The following is a 21,576-nucleotide window of genomic DNA, read 5'->3' on the forward strand; positions in this document are numbered from 1 at the left end:
GTAGAGTCCATACCACAGATGTCAAAGGAAGAAAGCTCAACAATGTGAAATATTTTTTTGAGAGGTCAAGCAAAAAATTGTCTCTTGATTATAGGAACACAGAGATTAGAAATGATCTTGGTAAGAGGCAGAGTAGTGAAGGTGGAAGTCAGGGTGCAATGAGTTCAAGAGGCAATATAAGAAGAGGAAATAGAGATAGTGAATATAGAAATATTTATGCACTTTAGTGGAAGGAGAATATGGGATGAGAGAACGGTGTTTTTAATTTGGGAGAGGGCTGATAAGAAGGCAATAAAAAGATATTAAAAATATAAGTGAACAACTTATGGACTAGATTCTGTAAGACTGAAGACAAAAAACTACACCAATGCTGTACTTTACTTAGTAAATCTGTTTCTCACATTGATATAAGTTAGTATCTAATTACTTTATGTGTAAGTTGGGATTGAATGAATGAGTGAATATATTGTAGATAATGAGAGCCAGGTTTCTCACTGATGGAGAAAGAAGTTATAAATAAGGGAAGGGAAAGTGCTAGAATAAATCTGTGGTGTTGGATTAGAATCAATGGTGTTAAAAAAAAACTCATGGTTTTTATATATGTCTATGTAAGAATGTCCAAACCTGTAAAGAATTTTTATAAGAGTTTACTTGAGCCTAAACTGCCAATTGCCAGGAAGCAAGATCTAGAAATCTCTGGAGAAATTACAGTTTTGCAGTTTCTTTTATGCATTTGAAATTAAGAAGAGAACATAAGAGAGATTACACAAAGATGGGAAAAAGCAAGGAGGGGATTGAATTACAGGATAGTTAACAAGATTATGTGCTCTCTTGAGGGTGGCTACATTTATTTCGAAGGTGTGTTAACATAGATGCACAGAAATGATGGACAGTTCTTGCCTAAAGCAAAGATAAACCTTTTATTAAAAAATTATATGCCAGAGGCATTACTATGCACTGTGACTACCCACTTAGGAATTTATGATCAGATCACCCTGTGAGGTTACTTTCTGTAGAATCCCTTTTTTGTCCACATATTTATCTATCATATATCATATATAGAGATGAAAATAAATATAAATGTGTGTGCTTATGTGCATTAATATACATACATACATACATACATACATACATACATACAATTCCTTAGCTCTGTTCACTAAGAGGGCCTAAGAACAATGATATCCCAGTAACAATGAGCACATCTAGCACTCAGATTGGTTCCTAAATGACATTCTTTAATAAAAGTAACCAGGGGCTCCTTCAAGAAGTAGTTGATTTCAGGGCTGGGGCAATATAAACCTGGACCATCTTGTGGTACCAGGAAACAAGATCATGCTCAAAAAGGGAAGTGGACATGTCAAAAGGCCACATAGACTAGCCTGAAGAGCTCCAAATGGCTAAAGTTGAACAATTTGAGAAACAAAATCAATAATGATAATATTGAATTATAGCCCATAGAATAAAAGAAATACCCATGGGTCCATACTATAAATATAATTAAGCAAATACATTAGAGAGAAGGAACAACTATTCTTCATAGAAAAATCCCAATTGATAAGTGTAGAATAAATGAGAGAAATATGGAATCTCTATTAGGCAAATACAACAGTAATAATTGTTGCAGGCAAGATCCACTGATGGATGGTAGAATCAATGGGTGAAAGTTTGAGGAGAAACAGGATTTTTGCATAGTCTCAAAGTAACTCCCTCAAGGTATTGATGCAAAAGAAAAAAGTTGTAACTTTACTAACTTAACTAAGTAAGTGGTCAATTTAATATCACCAGTAATAAGATGTATTGATATCATGTACCCTCTGATAAGATGCGTTGAGAATATAGTATCGTTTCTGTGGTTTTTGCCCAAAATGCATAATTTAAATTTAATTATTAGAAAATATCAGAGAAACCAAACTGAGAGACATTCTACCAAATGACTACCAATCAATACTCATCAAAAGTGTCAAGTCATGAAAGACAAAGAAAGACTGATGAACTGTCATAGTTTGGAGATGACTACAGAAACATAACAACTAAAAGCATTATGAGATCCTGGATTGTATCCTGGGACAGAAAAGGGACATTAGGGGAAAAATGGTAAAATCTGAATAAGGCTATAGTTTAGTTAATAGTATTGTAGCAATTTTAACTTCCTGGTTTTGATCATTGTATTATGGTTATGCAAATTGTTAATATTAGAGGAAGCTTGAGTGAAGGGTATACATGAGCTCTGTACTATTTTTGTAACTTCTAAAGTCAAACTATTTCAAAATAAAAAGTTTAAAAAAAAGAATAAAGGTGAAGGGTGAGCTCTAGAGCACAAAGGGAAAAGTAGCCTTAGTTTAGGAAGAGCTATGCCTCTCTCATGGAACCAAGAGGACTGGCAGAAAGCATGAGTGGTCATGCTGGTAGGTTTACTGGCTTGCTGGCAGGAAGATGTTGACATTCTTCAAGAGAAGACCATGGCTGCACCCCCAATGCCCATCATGGGGTCTGCCATAGAGTAGGGACTCAATAAATGCTATTGAACTGAACAGGCTTGGGTTCAAGTCATGCCTACAATATGATTATATCATTATTTCTAGATATGGCCTTAGGCAAGTTACTTACTCAATTTGTGCCTCTGTTCCCTCTGCAACTGGGGATAATAAATCCAGTTGTTGAGTAAGAAATTAATATATATTCACCAAAATCTGTTTCTTTTTTTTCCTAGGCACACATCTGTATAATGCTTTCCAGCCTCCAATTATGTTAGGCACATACTGACTGGCACATCATATATGTTTAATGAAAGAATGTAACATTGACATGTTCCATTATAAACTTTGTTGTCACCAGTTCTTTTTGATCTTAATGCACAATGACATTTTGCTGGTACTGGAGATGGTTAAGACCAAATGAAAATCTCCACTGGATAATTTGTTGTAATGGATATGATTTGTTTTATATAGAAGCAACTGATAATGATTAATATTTCCCTAATTATGAGTCATGGAGAAAAGTAATGTATTTTAAATTCCTTGATACTGGATAGAACTGGAAGAAAATAATAATTGTGAAAAATTTTGTCAGAGTGCCCCTCCCTCCAGCAGCACTCATTTAATTTAAGAACACACTATTATTAGAAGCTATGTGAGGGCAGATGGATGTGTTATGGCTAGAGAATAGGAAGATTGAACCACAGGTAACAAAAACTTGTTGACCACTGAAGTAGGGTTCTCTTGGGTTGTAGTACCTTAGATTAACTCATCAATGATTAAGATTTTGAATCTCAATTTTTCGAGTTCAGTAGCATGGTCAAGTCAGTTAAACGAATGAGTTAAATGAATTCATGGAGTCACATGCCAACCAATTTCTTATGAGAATAATATATAAACCAGAATACTGATTTATTAGTTTACAGTGATAAATGTAACCAGAGGGCATATATTCTTATTGGCTGCTTGATACATTCTGTCTTGGTAGGAAAATCTGTATGGGAAGACATACACTTATAATCAGAAAAGTTTTCTGGTAAATAGGAATCTGGAGGAAGAAGAGTTGGATGGGAAATCTTAAAGACCAAGATTATCAAATTATGATAACTGAGTGCAACTATTTTAGTAGTAAGGACAAATTTCTTAAGAGAGGATTTCTTTTTCTCTACTGATATTTCTTTAACGTGTATTGAGCTAGAACGGTGTAACTCCTAGCTTCTCACTATCCCGTTACCTATCCCAGGGAAGAGTGACATTTGATTGGTAAATTCAGGAAGAATGACCTTGGCATCTTGCCTCGTTTCCTCTCTTTTTCTTGAGTAAGGCTGCTTTCAGAGAGTGCATACTTCTTCCAGGATTTAAGACTTACTCGGTCCATTATGTTGTCCAGGGCCAACTTCTCCATTAGTCACAGTGGACACAGTCTAGGGTCCAGAATACTTTCAGGGGCTCTTAAGATGTTTTATTTTAATTTAAAATCAAAAGAAAAAAATGAATTCGTAAGTCAAAGAAATGTTCTAAAATATATTAATATATTTTTATTTATATCAATGCAGTAATAAAATATAATTAAAAAACTTTTTTTTTAATGGGGGAAGGGACCTATAAAGGCAGAAGTGTCTGTGACCCCACACAAGACAAAATGTGGCTTTATTCTAAACAGAGTGGGAAAATCTATCCAATTCAGGGGTTCAGGTGATAAGTCAGTTTGGATCTGATGAACTATATTCTCCAGTTAGCTCTTATCAGTTCAAGGTTATATTTGAACTGTTATTTACCTTACACTTGTACTTTTTCTCAATTTGGACAGAGAAGAACTGTGCTGTTTACTGGCTTCGTAAAGACCCCAATATAAATCACAGGAATATATATTTACTGAATCAAATGGAAAAAGACTGGAGAATTTGTGTACTGAGCAGAGCTACCTTGATCAATGCTGGTCAATCTCTATCAAAATATCGTTATTTAACTTTCCTTTTCTGTGCTCCATGTGGATCAAATCCTTCTATGTTTTGGAATTAGCCAGAAGAAGAATGATGAAACTCATTGACATCATCCTACAAATCATGATTAATTTCTATTTGGAACAGATTTTTTGCAGCAATCTATCCAAGCAAACAATGAGAAATTCCTATTTCCTACCATGAACAAATGTCCAATGCAGGGCATGTTTCAAAACACTCACATACATCTGTATGGGATCCAAAGCAAAATCTGGCACTGTTCTATATATTAAGAAGTCACTTATGTTAGTTGATATTATTACATTCAGATAGCAAGTTGGAATGACAAATGACATTTTGCTAGGAAAATAATTATATTCTAATTTTTTCCTAACCTAGTTAACTTGATTTAAACCCTGGATATTTCTTTGAGTTTTAGTTTTAAAGCCGTGAAAGTTTTGGTTCTTGAAGTTTTTAGCTAATTTTAATTAAAAAATTTCCTGATAATAGAACTAAAGCATTATTATTTATAAATGAATAAAAACAAGTTAGAAAACATATTTAATCCTTTCAATTCAGTTAGAGAATAAATTAATATTTATTAAGCACCTGATATGTATCAAGCACTTACTTTTTTTTTTTATGTTTATAGAAGCTTTATTCAGAATTGTCAGAACTTGGTGCAACCAAGATGTCCTTCAGTGGGTGATGGATGAACAGCGGTACACCATGCAATGGAGTATTATTTAGTGATAAAAAGAAATGAACCATCAAGCCATGAGAAGATATGGAGGAAATGAAAATGCATACTGCTGCTGAGAGAAGGAGACAGTCTGGAAAGGCCTGCACACTGTGTGATCCTGCTCATGTGTGAATTAGCGCTCCACTTGTGAGTTTACCTGTGCTGGCACCAGCCAGGCCGTGCTCCATCTCGGAGGCCCCATGCTGGCATTGGCACTTACTCCCTGCCTGCGCTCTTTGACTTTGTGGCTAAGGTTAACGGGAACTTTTCATCCATACTGTCTCGTGTAATCCTTAAAATGGTCTTCTAAGATTAGCCTTACTCCTACTTTCCAATTGAGGAAATTGAGGCTGGGAACAGTTAATTGCCTTTACAGAGCTCATATATTAATGATATGGAAAAACTAAAAATGCGAACCAAATTTAAAAGCCAATATTATTTTCCACTTCAGGATCTTATTCCTCTTAGTAAAAATAACAATGATAATTATTTGTATCTGTATGTCTTATCTCAGAAAAATTACAACAAATCTTCTTAAGAATAGGGACCATGTCTTATACTTTTACAATATTCCTAATAAATTCTCAAGGAATTCTGGCTGAGTGGAGAGGAATAGCTCCTGGTATTTATATAATGGTATTTAATTTTTCAGTGGGATTTCAATGATAGAAATAAATTGTGTTCTTCGACACCTTAGTATTTACATGCAATTATTCCGATTTATTTCACATCAGAGATCTTTCATCATCCTATTTAAATTTACCTTATATAAAAAGTGTATAAACATATATGAGGCTTCTATGCTGCAATTTTTGGAATGTGCATTATGATACCATGCTCATACAAACTATATTTGACTTGCAGATTGTTCAAGGTATTTAATTTACCAATACCATTCTGAACCTTCTATGAATTTTTCTAGGTACTTTTATCTTTTTACTACTGGGAAGAATGGTATAAAATTGATTGTAAAATGATATTTCTAGCTATTGTTTTCAAAACATAGACAAAGAAATGGACACTGCTTTCTGAAAAGGTTAGCCTGAAAGTGTTAACTAGCCCTGGGCCTTGGAAACCCATATTTGACTACACTCAATTATCACCCATGTTCTCTTCATCTTAGGATTGGTGCTCTTGCCCTGTTCCCTCATGCTTTTCTTATCATAATACAAACCAGCGTAAATCAAACTAATCATAATCCTCAAACTCTATCCTAAGTAGAAAAATTCAAGAATTTGTCTTTTTGGCAGGCCATCACCAAACATTAATTGAGAAGTCTCAGTTCTTAGGCAGGGACTAAGAGGAAAGTCTAGTAGGTGGAATATGCTACTTGGCTCGAGGCCCAGTTTATATTTTCCATCAGCAAATAGCACCTTACCTTAGGGTAATCGTCATTCAGAATGCCCTTGAACTTACTTGCCCACTTGCCCTCTCTCAACTTGAGGGGTTAAAAAAAAAATTACAAAATTTAAGAACCCAAATGAATTTCGTTATAAAGAACTTCACATTTCACTTTAACAAGCATTTACAGAAAACTTACTATAATAGTTAAACTTTTTTAGATGCCACTATGAGAAAACCACTCACGTTAGCTTAGGCCAAAAAACGGAGAAATTTATTTTAAGAATATAGAAATGTCTTAAAGAAACCAAGGAGACGGATGCAGCAGGCCCCAGGAAAGACTAGAACTAAATTGTTGAGAACCCAGACACTGCTTTCTCTTCATCCCTTCAATCTCTCTGCTTCTCAGCTTCATTCTTTTCTCTAGAATAAGCTTCCTTTGCTCCCCAGGCCTATGCAGAACAAACTTCCCCAGTTCCTGAATTAACCTCATACAGGTGGCTTAGTTGCACAAAGAGACTGAATCTCTCCAGAATCCCAAATATTTTATGCTTACTTAAATGGTATTTTTCAAAAAATAGCAAATGGATTCCTTTGGTTCAAAAGAGGTACAGCAAAAAGTCTTTCTAGCTTCTTTCCCCTAGCTACTCAGTTCCCTTTCTCAAAAGTAACCAATGGTACCAGTTTGTTCCATCTCCTTCCAGAGATATTTTATATATATGTGATAAAATACGTCTATCTATCTATTCTCCTCTCCCCATTTTTGTACACTAGTGGCAGTATTCCATACATACATTTTTCACTGAGCAGTTTATCTTGAAGATTACAAGTGCCATTGTTCTTTTTTATTATAGGATTTCACATTTTGATGCAACAGACTACATTTAACCAGTTCCCTACTGATAAAAATTTAGGTTTTCCCCAATTTTTTTGCTATTACAAATAATTCTGCAAAGAAAAAACAAGAAAAATATATACTTTTTTTTTTTTTTTTTTTTTTTTTTAGATGAGGCAACCCTTGGTTGACCTCACAGATTGCAAGGACATTGTCAGCTTACAATTTCTTATTTTTTTATTTTTATTTTATATGACTACAGCACCTGGTCTCCCTAGGTGGACTCCCATCCAAGTACTAACCAGGCCCAACCCTGCTAAGTCCTAGATCAGACAGGATTGGGCTTGTTCACAGTGGCATGGCCGTAGACTATATATACATTTTTAGAGTAATTTTTTTTCTGCTTTGATCTTTTTTTTTTTTTTTTTTTTTTTTTTTACCTATTGGGTTGTCGGTCTTTTTCTTACTGATTTCTAGGTTTTTGTATATTAAAGAAATGAGTTCTTTGTCTCTGATATGAATTGCACTTTTTGTTGTATATAATTTGTCTTATGATTTTACTATGGTGCTTTCTGTTTTTGTCCCCATTCCAAAATTCCCAGTAAGGGGCTAATTGGGTAACAACACCCACACTTGGTTAATTAACTGTGGCCAGGAAAACGGAGTCACTTTTTTATACCCTGGAGTCCAATGGAATGGGGGCCAGTAAAACTATAGGAGAAATTATGAGTCAGGAGTTACTCTAAAAGGGGTTTATAACATTTCAAATGTATAGAGAACATTTTCTAGTCACTGGGGATGTATCTCCTTGTATAGGAGAAAGAGCTTACAGTTTTAGTGAAGATACGGACAAACATAAATAGTCATCATTGCAAATGAGTAAAGGAGGTGTGTATATACAAATTGCTGTGAGCATACAGGAAGAAGGTGTTCGTTATGTTTGGGGCATCTGGGAAAACTTTATAGGAGAAAGGGCATTTGAGCTGGGTTTGTAAAGATACAGTAAGTGAAAATGAATGACTAGGTTGGCCAATGGCTGAACATCATTGGAAGAAGGATGTATTAGAAAGTGTGATTGTCACAAATGGAAGAGTAATGTGACAGGTAAGGTTACAGGATATGTTTCCTTACTGGCAAATGACATGAAACCTTACGGTTATATGAAGTTAGAGCTACCACAATATGCTTCTGTATTGACGTATGACTTCCTGTAAAAATTTCTCACAAAGACACAACTATAGTTGCTATCATATTCACAGAAGGATTATTCTAGGCACGAGGAAGCTATCCTTGCCGTTCTACAGTTCTAGTTCTCTTAGGTTTTTGTTGTAGTGTGGTTTTGATTTTAATTCTCTTTTTGGCAGTCCCATCTTCGCCCTTCCCTGTCAAGTTTGGGGACTGCCTCATGCCTGCCCACTCACTTATGAAGAAATTGGGTAAAACAAAGATAAGTTTCTCAAGAGCATCTCTCAGTGGATCTAGGTCTGAGTTCCAATTGAAGTCCATTTCTGTAGGAGGAGTGGTGGGATTTGAGAGCATGGGTTGAGGGGATTTGGATTTTATCCTCCAACATACAGATGAGTGTTTCCTCCCAAAGTCATATAAAATCATATGTTCTGAGATACTCACCATAAATAAAACATTTTTTGTCAAGTAAGTTTGGAAATAATTAATGCTATATCCCTCTCTTATGGGTTCATAATGCACATTGTCTCAGAATTGATTCAAGGAAAAGCAGAGTGCAATGAGAAGCCCTTCAGTTTAAATGTATTATTTATCCCTCATTTATGGATTTCCTCATATAAATATTCATTATAATTTTGAGAAAAACTAATATAAATAGTGGGGAGCTGTGTAAAGTTTCTGAGAGACAGATTTGGTTTTTCGTGAAGTTTTCACTCAGCCAGGAATGCCATCATTCTCCTAATTTTTTTGTTTTAGTTGTTATTGTTTGGTTTTTCAATAGTAGATTGACTTTTCCCGCTCCCCCCATCTTTACTGAGGTATAATTGATAAAACTGTATGTCTTTAAAATGTGTGGTAATTCAATATACTTATACCCTTTGAAATGATTACAATTAATACATCCATCACCTCACATAGTTAATCTTTTCTATGTGTATGTGTGTTGAGAACACATCAGATATGTTCCTTTAGCAAATTTCAATTCTAAAAGTTGTCTCCTCTTCATAAATGTTTTTAGTATCCCTCAGGATATTTGTTTCATTTTTTTTTTAAACAAGCATTTTATAGATACATAGATAAATAACTGCAAAAAGAAAATTAGCTTTTCATGATTGAGTCATCTAAAAACTGCAAATAACTACCTACCTTCTATTGAGCCTCACTTTTATGTGCTTTCATTATTTTAATTAATTAGAAAGTAGATAATGAATGCATTTGAGATGAAAAAATTGAGTTTGAGAGGGCTTAAAGTAATTTTCCCAAGGCCACAGAGCTTGAAGCTCCTGTTGTGTTAAAGCAATCATTTATAAAGATAAGCCCATTGATACTTATTTACCTTAGATAACAGCAATATCACCCACTGTCCAGTTTCTACCAGATTTAAAATGGAAAAATACAGGAGTTTGAGCATATGTTAGTCCTACTTTCTTTTGGTAAAGTTCTTGCACAATGCTATTTAAGTTTAATTGGGAATGAAAACAAATGCTTATCAGATATTATATAGAAAAGAAAAAAAATCCCAAGACAGATTTGCTTTCGATTTACCATATGCTTAGTCATAGAGTAATGCTTACTCATTCTTTCACTTAGCAAATATCTATGGAGTATTTATTTTGTATAAGACTTTAAGTTTGGCAGTGAGGAATACAAAGCTAGAGGGGAAACAGAACCTATCTTCAAGGAATAGATAATCTGCTAAGGGAGATTATTAAATAATTATAAATAAGCAGAATATTCCAAGTCAAAATCAAAATATAAGAATGCAAAGGTGGCATAGATTGTTTTTGATTGGGAGGAAATCATACTTATGTTCTAAACACAGACAAGCACATTTAGAATTTAGACGTTACATAGACCAAAGATGGCATCACACGAATATAGATTTATTTATAATGCATTGGCCATTTTATTTACAAAAATCCAAGCGATTTTCCAAAACATAAACTTTATTATTTCTTTGAAGACCAGCTGTTCACCTAAAGAAAGGCCAGGTTTCATCTTATTCAAAGTGTTAACTATTAGGCATTTTGCCATTCTTCACTATTCTGGCATTTTAGAGAATTAAATATTATACTAATTGTAACATAATCAATTGGAAGATTACAGAGTATAGTGTGATTGGGGTAGCACCTTGGTATTTAAGGTACAAAAAGATACCCAATAATCCAAAGATTCTTAAATTTCTTCTTTGAAATTGAAAGATACCTAGTCTTGAATGAGATTGAGGATGATAAACAATCCATTTATCTAATGTTTCAACCTAATGCTGATGTGTTGTACTTTAAAAGATGTGTTGTACTTTTCCTATTGACTTAGAATTTAAACCAATAAGGAAGGAGGAAATCTTTATAAATATTTTAAAAGGCAAGATGGCGTTGTGAATGTTGTGTAAAGATTGCTTTGTTCTTCCTTTGAATCAGTCTTTTAGAACTTTACAGTATTGATGTTTTTCTTTTATTGGTGTAGTAAGCGAACTCAAAGAAATATTCAGTCTAGATGATGACTTAGTGGCTTGAAATATATTTTCCAATGTTAAGAACACTTTACTTCTTATTGTTCAGACTTATGATGTGATGAATCCATAACAATGTTCAAAGGAAAATCAAGATTTTAAATGCCTGTTTTTATGATCATGGTGAACATGTTTCATGTGAACAAAATTAACATTAATTTGCTAGATTTTTAAAATAATTTCTAGGGTTTATTAAAATCACAAGTAAACAGAAGTCAAATTTGCAAGTTCCCCGAGCAGCCAGAATCAATTTAGTCATACAGATAAAGTTTAATTTAGCTTACTTGACCTTGGTCATTTCTTGCCTCTGCCTCTGGAAATCCTAACAAACTCCAACTGTTTCCCAGGGTTGAAATGAGGTAGCCACTGAAAATTCTAATATTGTAAACAATCACTGTGGAGAATAAACAGTTAATGCTTTCTCACTTACACAAGCTGCTTTTTAACAATATATCCCAATAGAGCCTCATTCCAAGTTTTGCCTTGAGTGCTCCTGGTTTGCAACCTGCCTTTTTAGTGTGTGTAATAACTTTTTATTAATTACTACTTCAATGATTCATTTGGCTATTTCTGAACCTTTGACAGGTTCTTTCATTTGGAAAGTGGCATATATCACACTATTAGTTTCTTTTAATGGCTGTTCAGAGGCAGAGTTAGTATCAGGTTCTCAGCACTAGCTATTTATATCTTGAGATTCTGGGTACTTTATCAAAGCTTTTGCTGTTTTAAAATTAATAAAATTGTTAATAAAGGTGTTTGCATTGTAATTTCTTAACATTGGGACTCGGGATCTTTAAAAATACCCCCCCTCCCCCAAAAAAATCATACAAAAGGAAAAAAACTCTTTCCTTTGACTTTTTCTGTGTGGTAGGTTTCATCAGAAAATTTACCATCCCGAGGTCCCTGCTTAAATTTTCCTGGTTTCTAAAACAAACACTAGAATGTTTTCACTGTGTGAGATGTTTCAATTAGACCTAACTGAAGGTAAAAAAAATGCACTTGCAATTTACCCAAATTTCCACGTTTAAAGCAATTACTATAATAAAATTGACATCTAGTCTGTCTCTGTGATGCAAAGGAATACTTTGTCAGGAGGCTATTTTATTTCTTTTAAAAACACTGAAGGTGAAATAAAAAGTAACTGCAAAGGGGGGGAATAGAGGAAAAAATAAACAAATCCACCACCGCCCCCGCCGCCGCCACCGCTACCGCTACCACCACCACCACCAGAAAGCAAGGGAGAAAATTCGTGTTTGAAAAAATTGAACATTTCACGTCAGAACACATAAGAAACAAACCAAGGAAAGCAAAGTAAAAAATGGAGCAGGGCTGGCGGACAGGCTAAGTCAGCGATCGCTAAAAGGAAGAAAACATCCTTGTTTTCCACGCGACCTGAAAACTGAAGGTCTAAGGGGGACAAAGGTCACCGCCTGCGTTTCTACATGCAAACATGCACACGTTTTTGTGCTTCCGCCAGCGTGTTCAGACCGCACGTAGTCATCGCCGGTTGCAACCTGACATTCTCCCACCCCGCCGCAGCGGCCGCCTGTCTCTTTGTCTACGGCTCGGAGAAGGCCGCGCGGTGTCCACCACCCGAGCGCGCAGAGGGGCCAAGAGCCGCGCGCCCGGAAACCTCCCGCGGGCGTCGCCGCGCGCGCAGAGGCGGGGGTCGCGCGCTCGCCGCTGCCGCGGAGGCCGGAGTTAACAGCCGGGTTAGGCAACGTGCTTTGGCCCGCGGTCCCTCCCAACTTGTAGCCGGGACCGCGCGCTGGCCAGCCCGCCTCGACCAGCGAGTACGACATTTTTTTTGGCGGGGGCGCGGGGGTAGGGAGAGAATGAGGAGGTTTAGAAACAGCTTTGGTTTACCGCGCCTCTTATTTAGGCAAAATTTCCGGCCCTTTTTGCCTCATTCACCAGCGCAAAACGGCTACCGCCTCACTCGAAAACCCGACGCAGTGAAAAGCGCTTGGTCGTCCATGTGACACCTCCTCGACAAGGGAAGGGGGAAATTCGTATGGCTTTCCCGCGAGCCTCTTTTGGTGGGAGGAGGGAACGGGTCCGATGCGGCAGAGCCCACCAAGCCGGGACTCTTGTCTCCTGAGGGAGCGTGAGAGGCGGGAGCGCCCGTGGGCCCGGGTCGCCGGAGTGGCCCGGCTGGGCGAGCGAAAGCGCCATGGCGGATCCAGGGGACGAACCAGAGGTCGCGGGCGGGGTGGGGGGAGCTAGCCGGGATGGGGGAGGTGGAGGGCGGTGATCCACCTGGGCGACGTGGCAGCCATTCCTTACTCCGCGAGACCCCTCCCCATTCGGCCGCCCACCCGCCCGCCCTCTCGCGGTCGTCAGCTGAGAAGCTGCTTTTCTACAGCTGGACTGAGAGCGGCAGTGTCTCCTCGCTGGGCGCTCGTCGCGCGACTCCCTCCCCCCAATCCCGCGACCGCTGGTGTTCGAGGGGCCGAGCGCCGCTCGAGAGAGCGCAGTGGCGGCGGGAAAGGGTTGCACACGGACCCGCGGCTCGGAGTTGCGCACTGGACGCCACAGCCCCGGTGTCGACGCCAAGAGCAGGTAAAGGCGGCGAGTGGGAAGCAGGACGGCGGGTTCGGGGTGAGGGTCTTGGAGGGAAGGGATCCCAGGGCGCGGAGCCGAAACCCAAAGCCTATGCAGTGGCGGGCTGCGCTGCCACTGAAATCGAAAATCCCAAACGGGGGCTAAGGGGCCCGGCGGGCCCGGCGCCGGCCTCCAGCCCGGCCCGTGCCGCCTGGACGGAGGGGAAGTGAGGCGTCGGCGAGAGGAGGGCCCTGGCGCGCAGCCCGAGGCCGGGCGGGGGCCGCAGCCGCTTCCTCGGCCTCCCAGTGCCTGGCGGGCTTCCGGGTCCCAGACACACCCCTCTTGCCCCTTGGGGCCTTTTTTCCCGATGGGTTCCGGCTGGGGCTTGACCTCGCGCGGGTCCGAGCGTCTTCGGTTTTTCCCTGGCAGAGTCTTTTTGGAACTTTGGCCCACCCTTCCGAGCACGTACTCCTAGCAAAGCCGTTTATTTACTCCTTCAAATCCATACAGCCGCTTATTCCAGACACGTTCTGATTTTGGATATTGCGGGGAGACATTTGTGCCTCTTCGACCCTGATCCCCATCTTCCTCCCCCATCGCAACTTAGGTCCTCGCTGGAACCCTTCTTGAACCCTGCTGTCATCTGGACCCTCTCCAAAATGTCCTTTTGGAAATCCATTTTCCATGGAGTGAGTCATCTGAGCGGAAGCAGTTTATTCCTTATGCTTTTTTTTTATTAAAACAGTCCCCCGCCCCACCCCCGAAAGAGTAATTTTTTAAAAAGTGTAGATGCCAGGTCTAGCTCAGTGTTGTCTTTAAAGAATTTTCCTTTCGGCAACAGTCTTTAAAACTGGGATTTGATATTCGTGGCACCGATAGATTTGTTCATATTCTCTCCATGCAGCGGTTGTAATGTCTCCATAGCACAATTCTGACTTAAAGGCAGGATTGGCTGGTTTTCCTACTCCACATCTTTAAGCCAATCAAGAAGCGAGTCTGGCCTGGAGACTGGTTAACTCAGAAAAGGTGGAGGTTGGTTGAGTTCAGAGAAGACAATCCTAGACATCAACCTGGTCTCTCACAGAATATTGATTTGCAACTGCTCTCTTCCCCCACTTTTTTTTTAATGTTATTTTTTCATCCCAGCATCAGTCTTTTCGTTCTCGTTTTTATTTCATTGTTTTTCTCTCAAACACCAAGTTCTCTTTTGTAACTCGTTTTAACTCCTATCCTTCAGTTTTCAGTGAAAGAATCCTTACATGCTTGAAATGTAAACATCATGTGTTTTGTGTTTTGATAATCAGCTTTGTTTAATTTCCTTTTTTGATCAGAAATTAAATCAATTTTTAGTTCTTATGCCAGAGCCTTTATTATTTAAGTGGTTGTGCTAGGATGGGGGGCTGCAATGGTGGAGATGGTGTGAAGAATAGGAAAGTAATGGCTGCTTTTCTACAAGGAGGCTGCACTTTAGTTCATGAAAAAAGACTAAGGCATAAAACAAACTCCAGTACGAATCAGCATATAGTATTTGTGAATGTCAGTTTGTGTACCTGTTGACTTTAGTTGTTTTGAGGAAAAAAGTAAACAGGATGAGAGTACTGGACTTTGTAGAAAAAGTGGATTTATGATAATTTTTTTTTTTATTAAATAAAGTAGGTATAGTATCTTGTACATAATAGAGGCTAAATATTTTTTTAGTGTAGGTGCATTTTTTAACAGGATTTTTCTTGTTTTAAAACCTGTTTTCATGATTGTTATGGTTTTGCATGTCTTTTGATAAGCAAAGCAGTAACCATTTAATAGTTAATGTGAATTTTTAAAAATAGTTACCGTCTTTGCTTTCCTTTCCTTCAGCTTTTTATCTGCAAACTTAGTGTCTTGGGAAGAATCTTTGTGAGCTCAAGCATCGAATCTTAACAGATCATTGTTAAATGCCTTTAGAAGTAGTTTATGTTAGGAATTAAAGAGATTGAACTTTTTACTTTTATTTTGTAGTTATTTGATCTTCCTCCCTCCCTTTAATCTCCATCCCCCACTTCCACCCCTGACCTATGGATGTTGCGGTTTCTCCTGAAGAGCTGGATCTCTGAAGACGGGGCATCTCCTTCTACACCCTTGCAGTGTGCACCCGGGGCCTGGCGCACCTGGACCATGTGGCTCCACCTGGGGTGTGAACCCAGGACCTTCTGCGTGTAAAAGCAGATGTGCTAACCACTACACTATGTAGCCACCCATTATTTGATCTTTAATTGAAATATTTTCCTTGGTAGTTCTTAACTAGCTGGGCATTCCACTGCATTACTATCGATGTCATGTATGATGTCATAAGGGTGGCAGCCATCGACATTGTAGCCCATAGACTGGGCAGTCTCTAAGATCTCTTTAATGGTTCCAGAGAGTTCTCTTGCTAAAGATCGGTGCTGCATCTGTTTGGCAGTGTTGACAGTCTCATCAAAACTGATATTTCCACTGTGCTTAATGTTTTTTGTTTCTTTCTATTTCGGCAGTTCTTTGAGGGCTTTGATGATCAAGGCAGGGGCAGAAGGTACTACCTCAATCTGGGCCTGTCTGTTTTGAATGGTTGGTTTCACTGTAATCCTCAGAACCTTCCGATCCCAGTTGCTCTGGCAATGTCATCACCATCGTTTTTTGGAGACAGGACCAGGGGGCTGATCTTGGGGGCAGGGCAGATGTAGGCTGACTCCCCCACTGGTGTACCTCATGTGGGGTCAAACTGCAGTGGTGTGGTGGAGGCAGCTAATGTTGGATGAACTTGCATTCCGGACGACCGAAGAAAGTTGCACCTTGGCCTCCTGCCAGCCAAAAACCGAAAAAAAAAGAAAAAAAATTTGCCATGTGAGGCAGTAAGCCAGATGTCATTAACATCCTTATCGCCCTCATTCTCATAGTAATAAAATGTCTACCTTTTATATATCTGTACAGTAGTCCCCCTTATCTGAAGCTTCAGTTTCTCTGGTTTCAGTTACCCGTGGTCAACTATGGTCCAAAAATATTAAATGGATAATTCTAGAAATAAACAATTTATAAGTTTTAAATTGCATACCTTTCTGAATACCTCACTTCATCTCATCATGTAGGCATTGTATCATCTCACATCACAAGAAAAACGAGTACAATAAGATATTCACGTATCTTTTATCACAGTATATTGTTATAATTCTGTATTATTAATCTGAGCTTAATTTATAAATTAAACTTTGTCATAGGTACATATAGGAAAAGCACATGCTATATATAGGGTTTGGTACTATTTGCAGTGTCAGGCATCCATTGGGGGTTTTGGAATGTATTCCCTTCAGAATAAGGGGGGACTACTGTATTGGTTTGTCACCTGCTTAGTATTTCATTTTCCTTATATAAAGTCATATACAGATTTTAACATTATTCTGAATTTTAATTTATTGAATTTACTTTTAAGTACCTTCCTAACCACTGTTCTAAAGTCTTTAATGTATGCCTAGATGGAAGGTTGGCAGGCTGTTGGGAGAACCTCAGCATTGATTAGATTTCTGGATTTCTAGATTGAGGTTAATCAATTTGTGCTATTCAGAGTCACATAACTTCAGAAATTAAAAGAGCATTTTATTAATTTCCATGAGGAATAAACTGGCTAAGCTAGGTAAGTTTTTGTGACTGTTAGTGGTATTACTGGATCAAAGAACAAACACGTGACACTTGCCTGAGCACTAGCTCTGGGTATGTGAATTTCACTAAACTTTACTAGACTATTTTTCTAAATTTGGATTGTCTGTTCATATCCTTTGATTATCTGTTGGATCTAACTTTTTCTTAAAGCTTTGCGCAAGACCTAAACATATGGTTATGGTTTCTTCTTGAAAGTATTTTTCTCTAGTTTGCTGTTTTAGTTTTTGGTTACTTTTAATTGTCAGAAGTTTAAAATGTTCATATGTGAATCTATCATTCTTTTCCTTTATCATTGCTTCATATATCCAAATTAAGAAATTTCATTGTTCTATAGATGTGATAATCAGTTTTTTCTAATATTTTAAAAACTAACTCTGTAATCAGAATTTATTTTAGTATAAAGTGTGATGCCACCTTAACTGTTTTACGAATGTTTTCATTTTAACACTATTAATAAATTCTCTTACTTTCTTGTTTTAAGAAAGCCTAGCTTGTTACATACAAATATTGAGATATAGTTGGCACTCTTTTTGGACTCTTGACATTTCATAATCTTCCATCTTTTATTGGCTTTTTTTAGCGGTACCACTTAATTTTACTGTTACTTTCATAAGACGCTCAAAAAGTAGGTTGAATTTCCTGTTTTTTGTTTGTTTGTTTGTTTAACAATTTTATATGTTCTTTCTTCATTAATTTAAGAATTAGTTTGCGAGACTGACATGAATAATATTTAAATTTTCTGTCTGAAGCAGGGCATCTGCCCTTGAATTTATTGTTTCTTTTGTCAGGAGTATTTTCACTGTTCTCCCTGTTTTCCTCCCCCTAACTGTCTGCTAATCTATTTCAAGATTTAGGTGATATTTATTAGTCTTCCTTTCCCTAGCAGAAATATCACTCTTTGTATTATTTCTAAACCTTTGATGTATTTCCATTATGCACTTATTGTTTATTGTGAGAAAGGGAAGAATTCCCCATTTCTTCCTGTGGTTCTTTTGGCTGCTTGAATGATTGAATAGACACGAGAGAGATTGACAAGAGAAAATAAAATTTAATTTCATGAGCAGGGGAACTCCACATACATGAGAGAGTTATACATGAGAGGTTCAAAGATAAAAAGAGAAAATGAGGTATATATGACATTCTGAGTTAAGGATGAGAGAAGGCACCTTGGAGTTTCAGAGTATTATTGCAAGATGATAAGAACAAACGTTCAGTAATTAGTAGTTTGCCCTGCCATATAGATAGGTCAGAAGAGGTTATTTTTGATAACCTCTTATCATGGGCAAGTCCCCTACTTCAAATTCTTAGTAGTTAAAGGATGGGGGACAGAAGTTTCTCTTGCGCCTGCAGTGTCTCAGTTGCCTTTAGCTCAAAATAATTCACAATACTGCATGAGCACATTTTGAGGTGGCTCTTTATGAACCCTTAGACTATATTGAGCTACCTCCTCCCTCTAGTAACTGTGAGCTTCACTGAATCTTAACTCATTTTTTTCCCTTTGCTCTACACTGGTCCCAACACTAGGTATGTAGGTATTAAATAAATATTGGTGTGAATAAAGGAAATTCTACTTTTAAATATATTTTTGTCTATAGGCTGTTAATTCTCTAATCTCCAACCAAAAGCCATTTCCTATAGGTGGACATATATCATTTATGTTCATGACATGTCCATTTGTATGCTCCCACACACACCTCAAACTCAGCATATCTGAAACTAGTTATCAACTTTCCCTCTCCCATCCTTAAACTAAAAATCTGAAACAAACTACCTGTTTTCTGTCATCTTTCTGTGGGAAGATTAAATGAGATACTGCACGTGTGGTAAGAATTCGGTGAATAGTAGACACTGCTAATAACTTAGCAGAAACATTTCCTTTCACATTCTGATTGATCATTGAGCCCTGTGGGATTTTTTCTCCTTCACATCTCTGGAATCTCTGCCTTTTCTTCATCCCCAAGACAACCATTCTACTCCACGGTTAGCATCATCTCTCACCTGAATGGCTGCAGTAGCCTCCTAAGCATTTATCCTCCTTCCAGTCTTGGATTGGACATCCATTTTTCCCATTGTAGCCAGAGTAACACATTTGAGCATGTAACTCCCCTGCCAAAAACCTTTTTTTGTGGCTTTCAGTTGCCTTCAGGAAATGTCTGAACTTTACTTGGCTTTCAGGATTTTCATGGAATGGCTTCTATTTACCTCTTCAGCTTCATCCTTTGTCACTTTCCCTTCACCTCAGTGCACTAGTCATATTCAATTACTTGCATTTCTTCCTTAAGATGCCAAGTTAGTTAAATCTAGGCCTCAGTACAGAAGCTTCACTATATCTGAAATGTGTTTCTTGTTACTCTCCTTTTGGTTTTGTTAACTCATACTTGTTCTTCAGGTCTCAGTTTAGGTTATACCTCTGTGGGGAAGCCCTCTTTGATTCCTCAATGGTTGGTTACTCATGCCTTCCAGATATTTCCCTACATTCTCTTACGTTGTAGTTGCTTGCTTATTTATCATCTTACCATGTACATGTTAAGGTGAAATGTAAGATAAATTGGCTATCTTAAAAAATGATGTGATTTGCAGTTATATTAAAAAGGGAATTAAATAGTAAGTTTGGGGTTTACCTAGTAGGAAAAGGAAAGAGACATTATATCTTATCGATGAAAGTTTTAAAAATCAGGAAAGGCATACTGGGTACACCCTTTTACAGCTTAATTAAATATATCTTTTGACATATAATTTTCGTCTATTCACATTCTCTATTAGGACTTGTCAGATTGCAAGTAACAGAGATATAGTTTGAAATAGCATATGGAGGGGAAAGTTACTGTTTAAATAACCATATAACAGAAATCACATGGGTAGATATGGCCATAAGGAGTTAAGGTGGAAACTTGCCCAGAGTTTCCTTCCTATACTTAGTCTGTGCTTACTGGAATCATTTCTCCTACTGTAGATGTCCTTTACATGGCGGGACCTGGTTCCTGGCAGCACAGGCTTACCTACTTAGAGCCTCATGTCAGAGGCTCTAGAAAGATCTGGTCAGATGCCCATCCCTTAATCAATTCCTGCAGCTGAGGGGATGAGGTATTATGTTTAGTTCAGCCTAGGACATGTGATATGCTCACGTATAAGGCCAGGGATCTGTTAGCAGAAAACAGACCCCTAGTGGGATAGAGAAGGAGAAGAAGGACTTGTGGGCAGACATAAAGAATATTTATTATAATTCTTAATCACCCTTCTGATTATAAAATTATTTTCCTAGGTACTTTATTTATGAGAAAGAGATATATATGCTCAGTATATCTCGACCTGAAAATTCCATGTACTGAAGTGGTAAGTCCAGTATTTTAAAGAACTAAATTGGCTTTCGGTTTGTGCTGGCATATAACAAGTAGTTATTGAGCTCTTGTTTGTTAAACAAGACACATCTACAAGATGTTTATACTTATAGGCTAGTAGTCTAAACAAATAAATACAAAGGTGCTAAGATAGAGATATATCTAGGGTACATTGGGAGCTGTGTCTAAGTCAGACTTTGAAATAACGGAAAATTTTTATGAAGGAAAGTTAATTGAGCCAAGGAATATGGGTTGGGTAGGGTGGAGTAGAAGAACTTTGGGTAGAACATGTGTCAGGCACAGAGAGGTGAAATGACTTAATTTGTGTGGGAAACAAATAATTAGATAAAGGAGGAGTAGAGAGTACCCAAGGGAAAGTACAGGAAGAGGAGACTAGAGTTAGGTAAGGGGCCAGATTATAGAAGTTCTTGAATGCTTTACTAAGGAATTGGAACTTGATCTTGAAAGCTGTAGAGTCTTTTAAGGATTTTAAGCTGGACCTCTCAGGCTTGAAGTGCCTATGTAGTATCCAAGCATATATGTTTGTCTGGGAGTTAACTGTATTGGAGTTTGGGAGAGAATTCTTGGCTGGAGTCACAGAGATATTGAAGCCATGGGTTTGGATAGACCTAGAAAAAGATGGTGGAACAGAAGATTGGGGACAGAACTAGGGGAGCAATGACATTATTGAAAGAATAAGGAGAAGAAAAGGAATCAATAAAGGAGACTAGGAAGGGGCAGCCAGATAAAAACTAGTAGATGAAGGGGGCAGATTGCATTGGGTTAAGAAGTCAGCAGAAAGTGGGAAGATGAAAAAGCAATGTAAACTGCTTAAATTTAAGAAACTAAAACTATAGGAAATACTAGGAATTTGGTTAGTCTGAATTAAAAATTCCTCCAGTCATTATTAATTATGGGTGCATTGAGAAAATAAAATTTCTGAACAGTTTTTCTAGTGCAGGAATTTTCTATTAGAATTTTATTTGTTTGTTT

General features: G+C 37.8%; 1 protein-coding gene across 8 annotated transcripts in view; it reads left to right on the forward strand.

The window, feature by feature from the left end:
• Window positions 1–12,637: 12,637 nt before the first annotated feature.
• Window positions 12,638–21,576, forward strand: part of N4BP2 (NEDD4 binding protein 2) — a 91,661-nt gene continuing 82,722 nt past the window's right edge. For 2 of the 8 annotated variants that reach the window (XM_023532176.1, XM_023532177.1), the window contains exons 1-2: window positions 12,643–12,828; window positions 13,401–13,597. The gene's annotated coding sequence lies outside the window, so the exon portion shown is untranslated. Of the gene's footprint in view, window positions 12,829–13,313; window positions 13,598–21,576 lie in introns of those variants that run through there. The other 6 variants (XM_023532174.1, XM_011362751.2, XM_023532178.1 and 3 more) reach the window with 6 other exon arrangements.

Source organism: Pteropus vampyrus, unplaced genomic scaffold (assembly GCF_000151845.1).
Source record: "Pteropus vampyrus isolate Shadow unplaced genomic scaffold, Pvam_2.0 Scaffold79, whole genome shotgun sequence".
NCBI lineage: Eukaryota > Metazoa > Chordata > Mammalia > Chiroptera > Pteropodidae > Pteropus > Pteropus vampyrus.